We start from the raw sequence: 13,897 nt of genomic DNA on the forward strand, positions 1-13,897 counted from the left end.
ATTCAGGCTACATTACCTACAGATGGATTTTGTTTGAGACACTTGGTTCTTTAGAGGAATTAAATGCTGAGAAATGGCTCCATCTTGCTGGTGGATACTGGGCTGTTTTTCAGAGTGAGTGATCACTGGGAAGAAACCAGTTCCTGTTAGCACTGAAACCAGCAATGCTGCAGTGAACTCAGAGGCACTTTTTCTCTCTTCTCTGTAAGAATTATTTTCATAAGACAAAATTACTTCCTACTTTTGATGCTGGAGTCTGTGAGTATGTCCTTCATGGAAGAACCATACATGTGCAGCTTACAGAAAATCAACTCTTTAGATCACTTTCTGCAATTTCCAGCTTCCCTTACATATGACTAAATATGAATTCAGTGCTACATCTAAAATGAACCCTCTTCTTCATTCACAAGTAGGAGGATATTAAAACCACTAGACATTTGAAGTTAAGGCACAATACACTAGCTTTTTAAAACTTAACTTGAACAATTTATTTTACTGTAAATAGATAAATTTGCTACCATTATCCTACATGAAACTGATTTTCATTTATTTAAACAAAAATGTTGTTCCTTCCAGTGAAAGGCCACTATGAGTTCAAATATAATTCATGTCTCCTAATAATTGATGTTTTCTTTTACCTAAGGGCAAACGTTAACATTTGAACACCATAAATTTAGTCTCCAAGCAGCAATATTATTTAATTCACTAAAAAAATGCACAGAAACTGTTTTGCTAAGCAGTTGAAAAACAGTCCATTTAGATAATATAGCTGCTGAAAGTGAGCATCATTATTCAACTTGCTATTACAAATACAGGCAGTGTTGCATTGCTCAGGTAGAATATGGGAACAGCTTTCCCATTTAATATCTGATTTCTGCACCAAAATTATTTTTTTCCTTCTGGAGGAGGTAAAGCTGAAAAAACATGAGTTCTCCCACCAGTGGGAATCTCTGTCCCATCAAGCAAGAGGTCAGCAGTTTACTGCTGTGGAGTCAATACTGGCTCTTTCAGAAATGCTCCTTAATCATTCTTTTGTTTGTTGTTTGGCTTATTGGTTGTTTTGGTTTTGAAGCAGTGGGTGGAGGGTATAAATTCTTGTTAGGATAGGTAACAATATTTTCAAAAGTCAAACAGTTTTGTCACCACATGGAATTCTACATACTAGGAACTACATTTATCTCATTTTCTTGATAAGCTCTAAGACAACCTTTCATATCCACCACATCCCTGCCCCAAGAGAAGTTCAGCAGATGTTGGACAGAGTTGGAAGATTTGCTGTAGCACTGCAATTCTGACCAGAGACTGGTGATAACTGAGGTCACACACCAGCCAGGAACCACAGCATTTTACCTGGCTGTCTGAACCACTATTGCTGAAAATTAGAGCATAAAAGAAAAGCAGAGGCCAGTGCTTTAAATTTATAGTCTCCTGCCCATACAGGAGGGTGGGTACAGCTGGGGTGCTTATTTTGGTTTGTCTTTAGGAATGAAATTGGCTGATATGTTTTCAGTAGGTGGGGAATCAAACATACTAGACCAAAAAGTCAAAGTGAGTTGGATAAGTAAACAAAATATATCAAAGGGACTCAACTCTTTGGCAGTGGTAACAGTGGATTCCAGTGGAGCTTGTGTCTGGAAAATTGGACTCCAGGGCCCAAAGGGATTAATTTTTCAAATTCATTTTACTTTCCTGGTACAGATTTGGAACTCTGTACTCTTAGGTCTTCCACTCATTTTCTTTCTCCTTCTAAAAACTGGATAGCAGGTCAGGGAAAAAAAGTTGAAAATATGTACTAATTACACAGTAGATTGAAAGACTTCCTTTCAACTTGGTGGTATAAATAGGAAAACAAACAGAGCTATTGACATTAGTCACTATCAGAAAGTAGCTGATTATTCCACATATACTGTTTTTTTTCAACATCTGTATTTCAAATTCATAAAGTTTTTTCAATATATAATGAGGTAAGAATTTTGTCGTGTTACTGTTATGAAATATTATTCACAGCATTGTAAGACTACTTACAAACACCCCTAAAAAGAGAATGTGAGCACTTACACACTGTGAGGCCATTTACTAACAAGGACCTGATAATAATTTCCTTCTGGGACACAGTGCATTGTTTTGGGAAACCAGTAATCTTTAATTCAAACTATAAATTACAATGACTCTTGGCATTCCATCAAAGTGAAGTCTTTGCAAGCATAGCTATTTTAGTTTTCTCTCTTGCATCATTAAAAGAAACAAACTCTGGATCCTCTGCCCAAAAGCTAATCAGAAGAAACGTGACAACTTTCAGATTAACAAATTTTAGAGAAATGCTCAAGGGTTCAAGTATGCTTTTTAGTCTTTTGTTTGAATGTCTGGGCTTCTTTGAGCCTAAGCAAGTCTCACTTTTAGAGTAGGGTTTTACTGCTAATAATCCTTTCTAATAATTTTATAGAATCATAAAACAATTTGGATTGGAAGAAATCTTAAAGATCATCTCTTTCCAATCCCCCTGCCATGGGTAGGGACACCTTCCACCAGACCAGGATTTTAGTAGGCAAAACCAGATAAAGTAGCTAAATACCAAAAGAAATGTTTCTCTCCGATGACTTCATTCAGCTAATCTAAAGCAAAGGGAAAAAATCTTCATTTATTCCATTGTATACTGAATGCAGCTCTAAATGAGTGCAAGTTAGCAGATGAAAGTCTGGTTACCTTAGAGCAAAACCAGTCAAATCCTACAGCTCACATTTTTTTAACTAAAGTATGATTTTTTAACCCAAGTTCAGTGAAATTGTTCATATTTTCGCAGACAGATCCTTTCTCATCAAGAGGTATTTTAAGGTAACACACATCATTACATTATGCCAATTCTCTGTCGCAGACATAATTCGTTCTGATTTGACTGAAATTTTAATCAGCTGCCAGGAGAGCAAGTCCTTCACTGGTGGCATTCAAAATCAGCTCTAATACCCAAGCTGCCTTGGGAATTAGAGCTGACATTATTGTTATAGCTCTGAATGCTCATACAATGCATTTTTATCTTGCAGAGCTGAAAAAAAAAAAGTTTTCTATGCTTTGAAAATTAACAGAGAGTAATCTTATAAAACAGCTACCAACTATTTATATTCAGAACAATAATTACATTAAAAATTACATATTTAACCTAAGCCAAACAGTTTTAGAAAATTTTATTTGAAGGCAACATATCCTGTTTGGGGCACAGCGAGGGATGCCTGACACAACACAAAATTAATTTCTTCCATCCTACAGAGCATGGGTAAAGACTTGCCCAGAAGGTTGTATTACACTCTGGGCATCCCACTTCAAGTAAAATGTATGGGGAGAATCAGGAATGGAGAAAAAGTGCTAGCTTTTCAGGTGTGCAGAACATTTGAAAGAAATTGATTTATTCTCTAAAGAGCAGACTAAGGAAAGGTACACTGAAGCACTCTAAAGCATGCAGAACAAACAAGGGAGTAAGTTGCTCTTCATATAAAAAATAAGACCAGATAGCTCATTTTCAATCTGCAGCAGAGGAACTTTCCAGCTGAACAGCCAATGACATGGACAAAAAAGATTGTGCGGTACGTTCAGAACTCGCCTTTTTCCTTCCTTGGGACAGAGACAAACTTCAGTGCTCTAGGTTCCCCAAACCTTATTTGTCATAAACCTCATAAAATGAGATTGTGCTAGGTGGGTGCAAGTTCTAGATAATGTAAACACAGACACATAGGTACAGAATGAAAAGTAGAGGCCCTGTACTGTATTTCTAGCCCTACCACATTCCATAGGTATGGAAAGTATTCTCCCGAACAAGAATCAACAACCAAATCTACTAAATAGCTACTTCTTCAGAAAATGTAACTTGCAACTCACACCTAAGTAGGGTTTCATCAATTTAAGACAATCAAATGAACTCACAGTGCCTCGACATGCTACAATGGTACTGTTGTTGATTTACTCCCTGCTTCAAATACAACTCAGCAACAGCAGTGACTTACTCCACTTTTAAGTCTGTATTCCCTTAAGTCTAGGATAATAGCATAATTTAGTTTGGAAAGGATCTCCAGAGATCATTTTGTCAAACCCACTGCTCAAAAGAGGATTAATTACATCAAGTTGCTCAAGGCCTTGTACAGTTGAGCCTTGACTACAGCCTAAGAGAAAGTTCCTAACACCACTCTGGACAGAACATTCTAGTATTTAACTATTATGGAGCTTTTTATGAACTTCATTCGCTTTTCTTATTTTGAGAGATGTTACAAAAGAATATGTCTATATTCTTAAACTTGTCATCAGAGGATTTAACACTGAATATCAAGAGATGTATCAAAACCACTGCTAATAAAGTAGTTTTACCAGGCCCATCATCACATTTTTACACAAAACCTCTCCAAATTCTTGATGAATTATTCATAAATAGGTTTTTCAGTGGGTAAGTATGACCACGTTTGTTCTGCAGTAAGAATCACATTAAGCTTTCCTGGGTTTTACAAGTCTAATATTTCAAAAAAAACCCAAAATTGCTTTAAATACTTTTATTAGTCATTGTTACTAAAGCAATCTAGAAGCAATGAGATTCTCTCACATATTAAAAATATTTATTTTTATCAGTATTTGTCAAGCTTACTTGGGTACTGATTGTTGTATCATACAACTACCCCCAAACTGGATTTTGGAACCCTTAAACACTACCAGAAAGATGCACTTGAACTTCTAGTCAGTCAGATATGAAATTGGCAGTCCAGGAATTTTTAAACCTAAGCTTTTATACTGCACAACCAGAGAATTTGTGAAAAAAAAAGCCAGCTTTGTTTCCAAATCTCACATCTGAAACTTCTGCTTGATTGCTGAAGATGCTGATGGTAAGTTTCCTGTGCGTGCAACTGTGGCTTATCATCAGAAGTTACAGGGCTGAGTTAGCCTCACACCCAATTTCTTTGCCTGTTTAACATATTTCACACCTGCTGCACATGTACCTGCAGAGCCTGAATATTCTATAACCAGCATGCATCCAAATTCCTGACTATAGAGATATTTTCTGCTTTGTCTCTCAATTCTCATCTTTCTACAATCTCAAAAAGTAGAATCCCGTAAAGGTAAGACTAGGCATCATGGAATATACAACAACTTCATTGTCTGCCATCTTTAAGGACAAATATACTCATTAATAAAGGGGGAAAAAAGAAAAACAAGCAAAACTCTCCAAACTCAGAGTTAAGCCCTGATAACATTTTGTCCCTGACTTTATTTGGTACCAAGCACATTCTAAAGCCATTCTAAAAGGGAATGTAAAGATTTCCCAGTGTTCTCACAGGTACGAATCATAAGGACATGGGGACATATGTGACATAAGTCTTCATTCCCTCCTGAAATTCTTAAATCTCTAATCATGTTCAAAACAGAAAAATAAGAACAATTAGGTCATATGCTTAGTCTTTCTAAAACCTCTAGCTTAGTGTTTGTTGCATCAACAATGTTTCTTAGAAATACTCAATACAGCCATGCAGCAAGCTCTGGAAATTGGTTCTTAAGTACCAGATTTCGTTCATACATTTCACTTTCAGTGATTTATTTAAAGCAGTTGAAAGATACAGCAGTGGTTTTGCAATAATGAAAATTCCATTTCTTGTAGCACTTGTGTCTTGGCTTTATAGCTGCTGCTTTGCTCCAAAATATATTACATAATAAAACGGAATTTCCAGACAGAAGTCAGTACTTTACTGCTAGATATATATCAGGGAAAACCTCTTCTACACATTGGCTGCTAATTATATGCTATTAGTTCTTGACAGAAATACTTTCTGGATTACATGTTTTTTTTCCTCATAAAGAAATTTAGAGAAGACTGTATAGCATACTTCCATTTTGTTTTCCAGACAAATCTATCCATCTTTTCCTGGGACAAAGTGAAACCTTATAATGAGCAAGTAAATTTGGACACCAGTGGATTTTTTTTTAATATATTTTATCCTAAATTTGACAACTTGAGGTTTAAAAGGTGTTTTCTGAGGAAGATGTACATCAGAAATAACAGAAGCACCACAACAATCTGCCAGAATAATCTAATATTTGACAGTGAAGCAAGGAAGAATTACCATTTCTAAGGAAAAGTGGTGTGTAATATTCAAACTTAAATACTGGATCCATGTGAAATTCAAGATTATAAACAAGTGATCTACTAATTCTTTGTTTAACATAACCAAAATTTTATATGTACAGTTCAGGGGAGGAAATAGAAGTCAGTCTCAATTTTATTTAACTGGAAAAAAAACATTAGGTTTTCAAAAAAGAGTTACATTGATCCCAGAAAGTACACTTAAAAAGTGTAAAAAAGTACATTTTAAAAAATATGTCCCAGTGGCTATTCTAATAACATGAAAAAGCTTGGACAAATTAGAATAAGGTCAATATAAACCATTATGTAATTATCTGATAAACTGTATGAAATATGTAGGTAAAATATAGTAGCCTATATTCACTACAGAACATCTAATGAAATCACAGATTTTTCAAAGTAAGAGGAAGATCAAATCACAAACTTATGTAATCAGATTCTTTCTGTGTGAGATACAAGTTTAGCACCACATCCTATACTTTAGTAAGGGAATAAGATGCTGGAATGCTGAGAAGTGAATAAAGAACTTATAACCAGTCCACTTCCTTACATTTTTTCTCAGGAAAAGCGGATAAATCAGACTATTTTTATTTTGGCCTTGTCTAGCAGCTGAGTTAAAATATACTTTCAAAATTAATTTAGAAGACAAATATGTATTGATGAATGTGCATTCATCCATATTCTTGAGTAGTTTAAACTTCCAGCTGTTCTAAATATAGAGAGATTGGACCAATTGGTATCTCTTTGACTAAAGTATTTTATCAAGTGATAGTCTCCCTCCTTTCATTTGTATTTGGTAAAGAAACTATATCCAGTTTGTCAAAATATCACCACTTGGAAAGGCATACAAATCCTAGGCAAAAAAAGCAACAGAAGCACACTTCAAGTAATAAATATATCTCATTTTTAGGAGAGACTCTTTAGCTAAGTAATTTTTCTGGAGATAAAATGCCAGTATTGCAATGCAAGGGATAAATGAAAGGGGTCAATCTGGAAAAACTTATAATTCAAGTGACCTTGTACACAAATGATACAATTCTCTAGTGCTTTGTCCTTCACCTGTGTTAAGCCAGACCCTTGGTGTTACTGTCACCACGGGCAGCATTTGCAGAGCCGCAGGCAGGGCCAGGCTGTGGGGACAACGAGGGCCCAGAACAGCCTGAGTGCAGCCCAGGCCCTGGCACAGCTGGCACAGCCCTGGGGCAGCCAGCCCAGGCTCAGAGAGGTGCTCAGAGCCACGGCTCCAGCACCACAGTTAATAACCCAGAGGACTTGTGCTGTGCCCAGGAAACTTCCACTCCATGAAAGGGTGAATCCTTTTTGAAGAAATTTTAACATTTTAGAAAAGTTGGTTGCTGGTGTGTTTGTTGGTGTGGGGTTTATTTTGGTTTGTTTTTGTTTTTTTTTTTTTTTTTTTGAGGCTCTAAAAATCAAATCTTTCCAAGAAATGCCAAAGTAAATAATTAGTCCTTATCAGACTCCTTCCTTATGTCTTGCAACTCTCACCCACCTTTTCAGTTATGTCTCCAGACACCATTCTCACCACAATCCACTTCTAGCTCCCCTATGCTGCAGTGTGATACTGACACCTACAATTTAAATAAGAGATCAAACTACAGGAGGATGTGCACAGCAGCTTTGAAATAAATGAGGACATATTTATATCACTTTTCACACACAGTTCACTTTTGCAGTACCTTAAGATTTTCCATAAACACAGGCTACCTTGAGGTTTTTTGTATGAAACTAGGGTCTGATATTATTGAAAATGGAGCTTTTCATAATAAGTATTAACAGGTCTATGAGTACTCTGATCAAGTTTGGAAAGATTATTTTTTTAAACCAACCAGCATCCTGGATCTCCTTTTCTGAAAAGTGGAAAAACTATTTTTAACCTATCCCAACTCCAATACCTCCTCACATGTGAAAAAGACATTGAGCAGTCCACATGGTGTTCCCTGAAAAAAGTCAATTTTAAACATATTTATGGGACCCAAATGTTTCATTCAAAACAGTATTTAAACCCACAAACCTAGAGATTTTTCCATATATGTTCCCAAACTTACACTCTTCTACAGTAAAGCCCCACTGGAAGTGTAGTACACAGATAATAAAAGTCCATATATTTCATCTTTGATCATTCATTTAAAAACTGAATAAGAAAGTGGTATCTTGTTTCGTGAAATCTGCAAACACCCCAGAAGGAAGAAGAGCCACTACTTCCTCCCTGGCCTTTTTAAATTTTCCTGTCACCCAGAGTTCACTCCAATCTACAGCCGGCATAACGTTCCTTTTTTGGAAGTAAGTAAATACATTTCACAGATGTAGTATAAAAATAAAATTTTACTTCCTTGTGAGTGAGACAGAGGTGACCTTGCCAGTGGGTGAGGTAGAGTAAGCTGAAAGAACCTCAGTGCAACAGCTACTGAATTACACACCTTCACAACCTTTACCTGCAGCTGCAGTGAGCATGGCTTTTCAGGAATCTGGAATGGACATGGGTGTTTTGCTGGAGGTAGGGGTCTGCTTAGACCTCACCTGAAGTTAGTCCTCACCTCTGTGTTATCTCTGGCACTTAAATTAGCTGCACATTACAAGGGGAGTCAGCAGCCAGTTGCCGGTCACCTGGCAAAAAATGGGTAAACAAAAGGAGTAAAATAATACTATTTTCAGAGTATTTTCAAGGCAGTTACAAAATTATCACAAGGCAAAAATTTGGCAAAATACAGACTTGGATCAAAACTTTTCAGACCTGCAAAAGCAAGCTGCAAGTATTAATGGAGGAACAAAAATAGATAGCTGTGAAAGAAGGAAAGAAATCCTTCAGTATCCCTAAATACCGAAGAAGGGGGAAAATGTAAGATCTTATTCCCTAATTTAAGAAACAAGACTGGACATGCAAGAAAAGGTAACTGAATGCAATCATACATGGGTGCATAGTTTTTCCCCAAAATTACACAGAGCTTCCCTCAGAGCAAGTTCTAGGACCTATCTTGATCCTCAGGAGTAATTAATTTTTGATAGGCCCAATTTCTTCTGGATTACCTCCAAAATCAGGGATTAAGAATTATGTGGCCATACACAATGCATTCAGCATTTTTTCCTTTCAGACAAGTAATAAAGAGGCTGAGATAATTTCTTACTATAGTGTTACCTGTTGCCTTTTTAAGTACCAGTTGTTTGGTTTGTTTAAGTAGTGCAACAGATTCCACAGATTTTGTTTAGTCTACAGGCTGTCTTCTGAGAAACCATTTCAAGAACACAGGCCAAAAATTAGCTGAATATCTACTGTATGCCAGAGGCTGTAAGATGAAAATGAATCAGTCAGCTGACTGTAACAAATAGATTAATAATATGAAACAATTATATTCTCAAAAAGATATTTTATGGTTATGAATCAATATTTTTTGCATTCTGAATTCATCAAGATCGCCACTAAATATTTCGCAAAATGCCCTAGAAGCAAAATATTCAAAGGGTCTAAGGAACCTAGGTGCCTTAATCAGGTTTAAAAAGATAACTTTAGTTTGTTAGCTGGATACTTTTGAAAATTTTTTTCTGTCTTCTATATTTAAGGTACATCCCATTGATAACTGCATTAACATCTTACACTTCAAGTAAAACCACTTTGGGTAAGTAGTCAAATTCCCTCATATTTTGTAGTCTTTGTCTAGAATACATCCCAATTCTTTGTGATTTCATGTAAAAACCATGTGTACTCACAGCCAAAAGATGTGAGTATGTGCAAGACAGTTCTCAAAGGTTCCACCAGTAGAACACAGATTCTATGAAATACAAAGTTATCACGGGTACTCCAAACTCTGGTTTCATATCATGACTACTCCAAACTTGGGTTTCATATTAGCCCCTTCTTAGTGACCTTATCCCAACTTCCCAGGTCAGGTCTTTGAGTCCTGCACATACTGTAACTTCCAGGAACACATCTACAAAGCTCTCATTTTGGCTTCACTTAATACTCATGAATTACATTACTCAGAATGAGTCAAGCAGATGTGCACACAAGCATATAATTTGTTGATTTACCTTCCCATTTCCTTTTTTCCCCTTTGAGCAAGCCTGTGAGTCCCCCTTTTCTCTTTCTAGAATTGCACACGTAAGCAACATTAAAATCAACAATACCCTCACCATCCTCTTCCGTGTGTCCCAATGGTTCAGTTCAGTTCTCAGGTAGAAGTCCCTTTTCCAACATATCTGCTTTATTTCACATGTAATTAGAAGCATGAGGCAGCTTTTCCCAGTTAATGTTGAAGCATCTGGCATTGACCACTACTTGCCTTCTGTATGTCAATGTATATGTTCACAAAATTAAAACCAGACTAAGATAATCCTTGACCAAGCAAAATGCCAAATTTGCATTCCAGAATTCATAAGAAGTCTACATCTACTTCACAGCATAGGCATCCTCATCCCTTCATGGACCTCTGTCTCTATCACTATGAAAAAAGAAATTAAACCAAAGGCAGCAAGTAATAAAACCAGTGGATGGATGACAGAGCAGCCTTCTAGTGACATTCCTTTGCCTCTGCTCCATTATTTCTTCTGTCACATTAATTTATGCAAGCAGTGACAAGTAGAAGAAAAAGCATATAACCAGCCTCCATCACATCTGACATAAATATTTTAGTTATAGTAGGCACTGAAAGAGGGAGTTTACAAACTGGGGGTATATTTTTAAATTTAATCTCTCTTGCTGTGGAGTATACTCCAAAGAAAACAGTTTGCTCCACTAAATAGCTTATCATGCACACCTGAAGTTAATTCATACCACCACATCGTCACTATTAATTCTCCAATCATTTAATGGGTTCCAATTAAGAATTGTCCAAAAATACAAAGAGGGGAGGTGACACTAGTGCAGAATGTAGGCCTAAGCACAGACATGGCTGTCCAGCACTGTCCCTCTCATGCCCAGCAGGGCTGAGGGAAGCTGGCACTGCTGCTCCACTGCTCCCGAGGGGCTCAGGCAGTGCCACTGTCCCTCTCATGCCCAGCAGGGCTGAGGGAAGCTGGCACTGCTGCTCCACTGCTCCTGAGGGGCTCAGGCAGTGCCACTGTCCCTCTCATGCCCAGCAGGGCTGAGGGAAGCTGGCACTGCTGCTCCACTGCTCCCGAGGGGCTCAGGCAGTCCGGACCAGGGGATTCCTGTGCCCAGCTCCACTGCTGCCCACCTTGCCAGCCAGCAGTGCCACCTCTCCGTCCTCCCCAGCACACTCCTGGGTCTGCCAGACAGCTTGAGGTTGGTCTCCAGTTTTGCTAATGAAGCAAATCATAAATATGTAAAAGGCAGGGAAAACCCCAGGCTGCTGATTTTGGTTTATATTCATTTAGGGGTGGGAATCTTGCTGAAGGATATTCACACTTATTCTCCCAGACTTGGTGCTGTTTATCGAAATCACACCACAAATAAACAAATTTTCATTGTCCACCACATCCATTCCCTTTTTCCATTGATTCCTGCAAGTTCTATTTAATTCTCAGGAGGTTTTTACAGGCAGGAATTAAAAGTGTTCTTAGGAAAGTTGCAAGGTCACATTTGCACCAGGTGTGTGAGGGGTGGCTGTCATGAGGGGAGGCCTGGCCCGCTCCACAACACCCCACAGCCAGAGAAGCTGAGCCCTCAGGGAAGCTGCTGGTGCCTCTCTGAAAGTGTATTTAAGGGAAAAATGCCACAAAGGCTGTGAGCAGTGAGGAAAAAAGTGTGGTAAACAGCCCTGCAACCCCCATGGTCAGAGAAGGAGGGGAGGAGGAGGCAATCCAGACACTCAGTGCGGCTGAATATTGATCCTTGGCACTGCTTTTACCTGGGGCATTGCCAGTACATTACAAAGAAATCATAAGAGGGTCATTGCATAAGAGGGTCATGGCCACCCATGTCACCATGAGAAACCTCACTAAGGCACTGTCCTTTGTCAGACTGCTCTAGAGCTCTGCTTCCACCTCTCTCCATACATAAAAATTTCCTGCACACCAGGCCCTGTCCCCTGCACACATTCCTCGTATAACCTGAGCCTCAGTCTCATGTACCCTCCACGCTTACTCATCTCCTCTGTGGGTGGTGGTGCCAGCTTTTTGAGATGCCTGGAGAAGTAAATTATAATTACAAGTTCAACTTTGCCATTTCAAAGACTGCTCGCCTTGCAGATGTTGCTGTGTTCGTGCATCTGTGTGTGTGCTCACACGAGTGTAAGGCCTGCAGTTAGGGGTGATGGACAGAAATACAAGAAAAGGCACCCAGAGTAAACTTCCAGAAAAGGATCACACAAACATTTTCTCAGTATAAAGTTCTCAATTAAAAAAAAAAAAAAAAAAAAAGCAAATGAATCAAAACAAAACCCCCAACAAAACCACACAAATTAACTCCTTTCTCAGCAGGCTTTTCTATCTCAAAGATAGAGATTAGGTTGAATTCAACTACTGAGTTAAAAAATAAATCTCTAATTTAAGTAATTGTTGAAGAGTAGATCAACTAATGATATTTCTATATTCTGTACTATGCAAGCAATGCAACTTCTAACTGGATATAAACAAAAATATTTTTCTTTTTAACTTAATGTTATCCTTTATATGAGATAAATTGCTAAGATTGTATTGATAAGCAAGTTTTGTGATAAAGTTATGAGGTAAATAACTATCCAATCCAATTATGGCATGTTTCTTAGCTATACCACAGGTAAGCTATAAAGCACGTTTATCTGTTTGGCATTCTATTCATCCTGGTGGGAGATCCAGTATCTGCCATCTCTGCTCATCTGTCAAATCCTCTCAGCTGCTCCTTCTATGTGCTTGCCAGAGACATCCTGTGTGCTGTGCCCTGCTGAGGCTCTCTCCTCCTCTGCTCCAGGCTGGCTTCCAACTTGTGCCTCACTATGCCAGCTGGAGATCTGCCTAAGCAGCTCTGTTTTGTTACTGGTCAATGTCCATTAATAATACCACTTCATATCATCTCACTAATCCAAAAGCCATCATTACTTAAATAAAGCACAATCAAGACCTAATAGCAGGCCACCCTTATGCTGCTGGACAAGTCAAAGCCAAGTCAAGGAAAAAAAAAAATCAACCTAAGGAAAAACATGCAGCAATAATATAAATAGAATTTACTAATGTTTGGATATCAGAAACATGAAACAAACTTAGCAGGATAAGATACACTCCTCCTCCTAATGAAGTTACTACTGGCCAAATTTTAGTTTTATTCATGATGATGTGAATCTGGCAATTCTAGTGTTTTCCCAGATAGCCATTCTGGATTTGCCCTGCTGGAGCCAAGATCAGCATCTGGCCTCTGAACTCCATTCTCTCACTTAAAAGCAACTGATATGAAGTATTTATTTATTTTATTTTAGGCTTTCCAACCTCCTGTTAAATCTTTTGGGTTTGGCGCAAATTTATTCCTTGGATAACACTTAAGTTACTACCACTCCTTTCCTTGGTAATTAAGATTTATCTCTAGCAACAGAAATAAAGCGTGCTAAAACAAATCTGAACAATACTGATGATATCTTTTGTATGTATAATTTTTATATGCTCAAGAGTACTAATGTTGCCCTTCCTCGTGTTCACCAGACATCCCTATTGGCTCTAGCACACAACCCAGCCTTTTACCTTACACAGAGAGATCTGTAGAAGCTGACAGAGTGAAGAAGCATCTCACAAAAAAAAAAAAAAAAAAAAAAAATCCACCCATCTGGGACCACTTCACTATTTTCAGTTTTCCAGCTTTTCACTGGAATCAGAAAGACTCAGTTGCAAGAAAGAACTTTCCTTCTC

The 13,897-nt window shown here is 37.9% G+C and overlaps 1 long non-coding RNA gene across 1 annotated transcript; it reads right to left on the minus strand.

The window, feature by feature from the left end:
- Window positions 1-8,474: 8,474 nt before the first annotated feature.
- On the minus strand, window positions 8,475-12,312 carry LOC128811592 (uncharacterized). Its single transcript, XR_008438396.1, has 3 exons — window positions 12,168-12,312; window positions 9,264-9,411; window positions 8,475-8,734 (listed from the first exon to the last, which is right to left on the minus strand). It is a non-coding gene; the product is annotated as an uncharacterized LOC128811592 (long non-coding RNA).
- Between the last annotated feature and the right edge of the window lie 1,585 nt (window positions 12,313-13,897).

This window comes from Vidua macroura, chromosome 9, assembly GCF_024509145.1.
Source record: "Vidua macroura isolate BioBank_ID:100142 chromosome 9, ASM2450914v1, whole genome shotgun sequence".
Taxonomy (NCBI): Eukaryota; Metazoa; Chordata; class Aves; order Passeriformes; family Viduidae; genus Vidua; species Vidua macroura.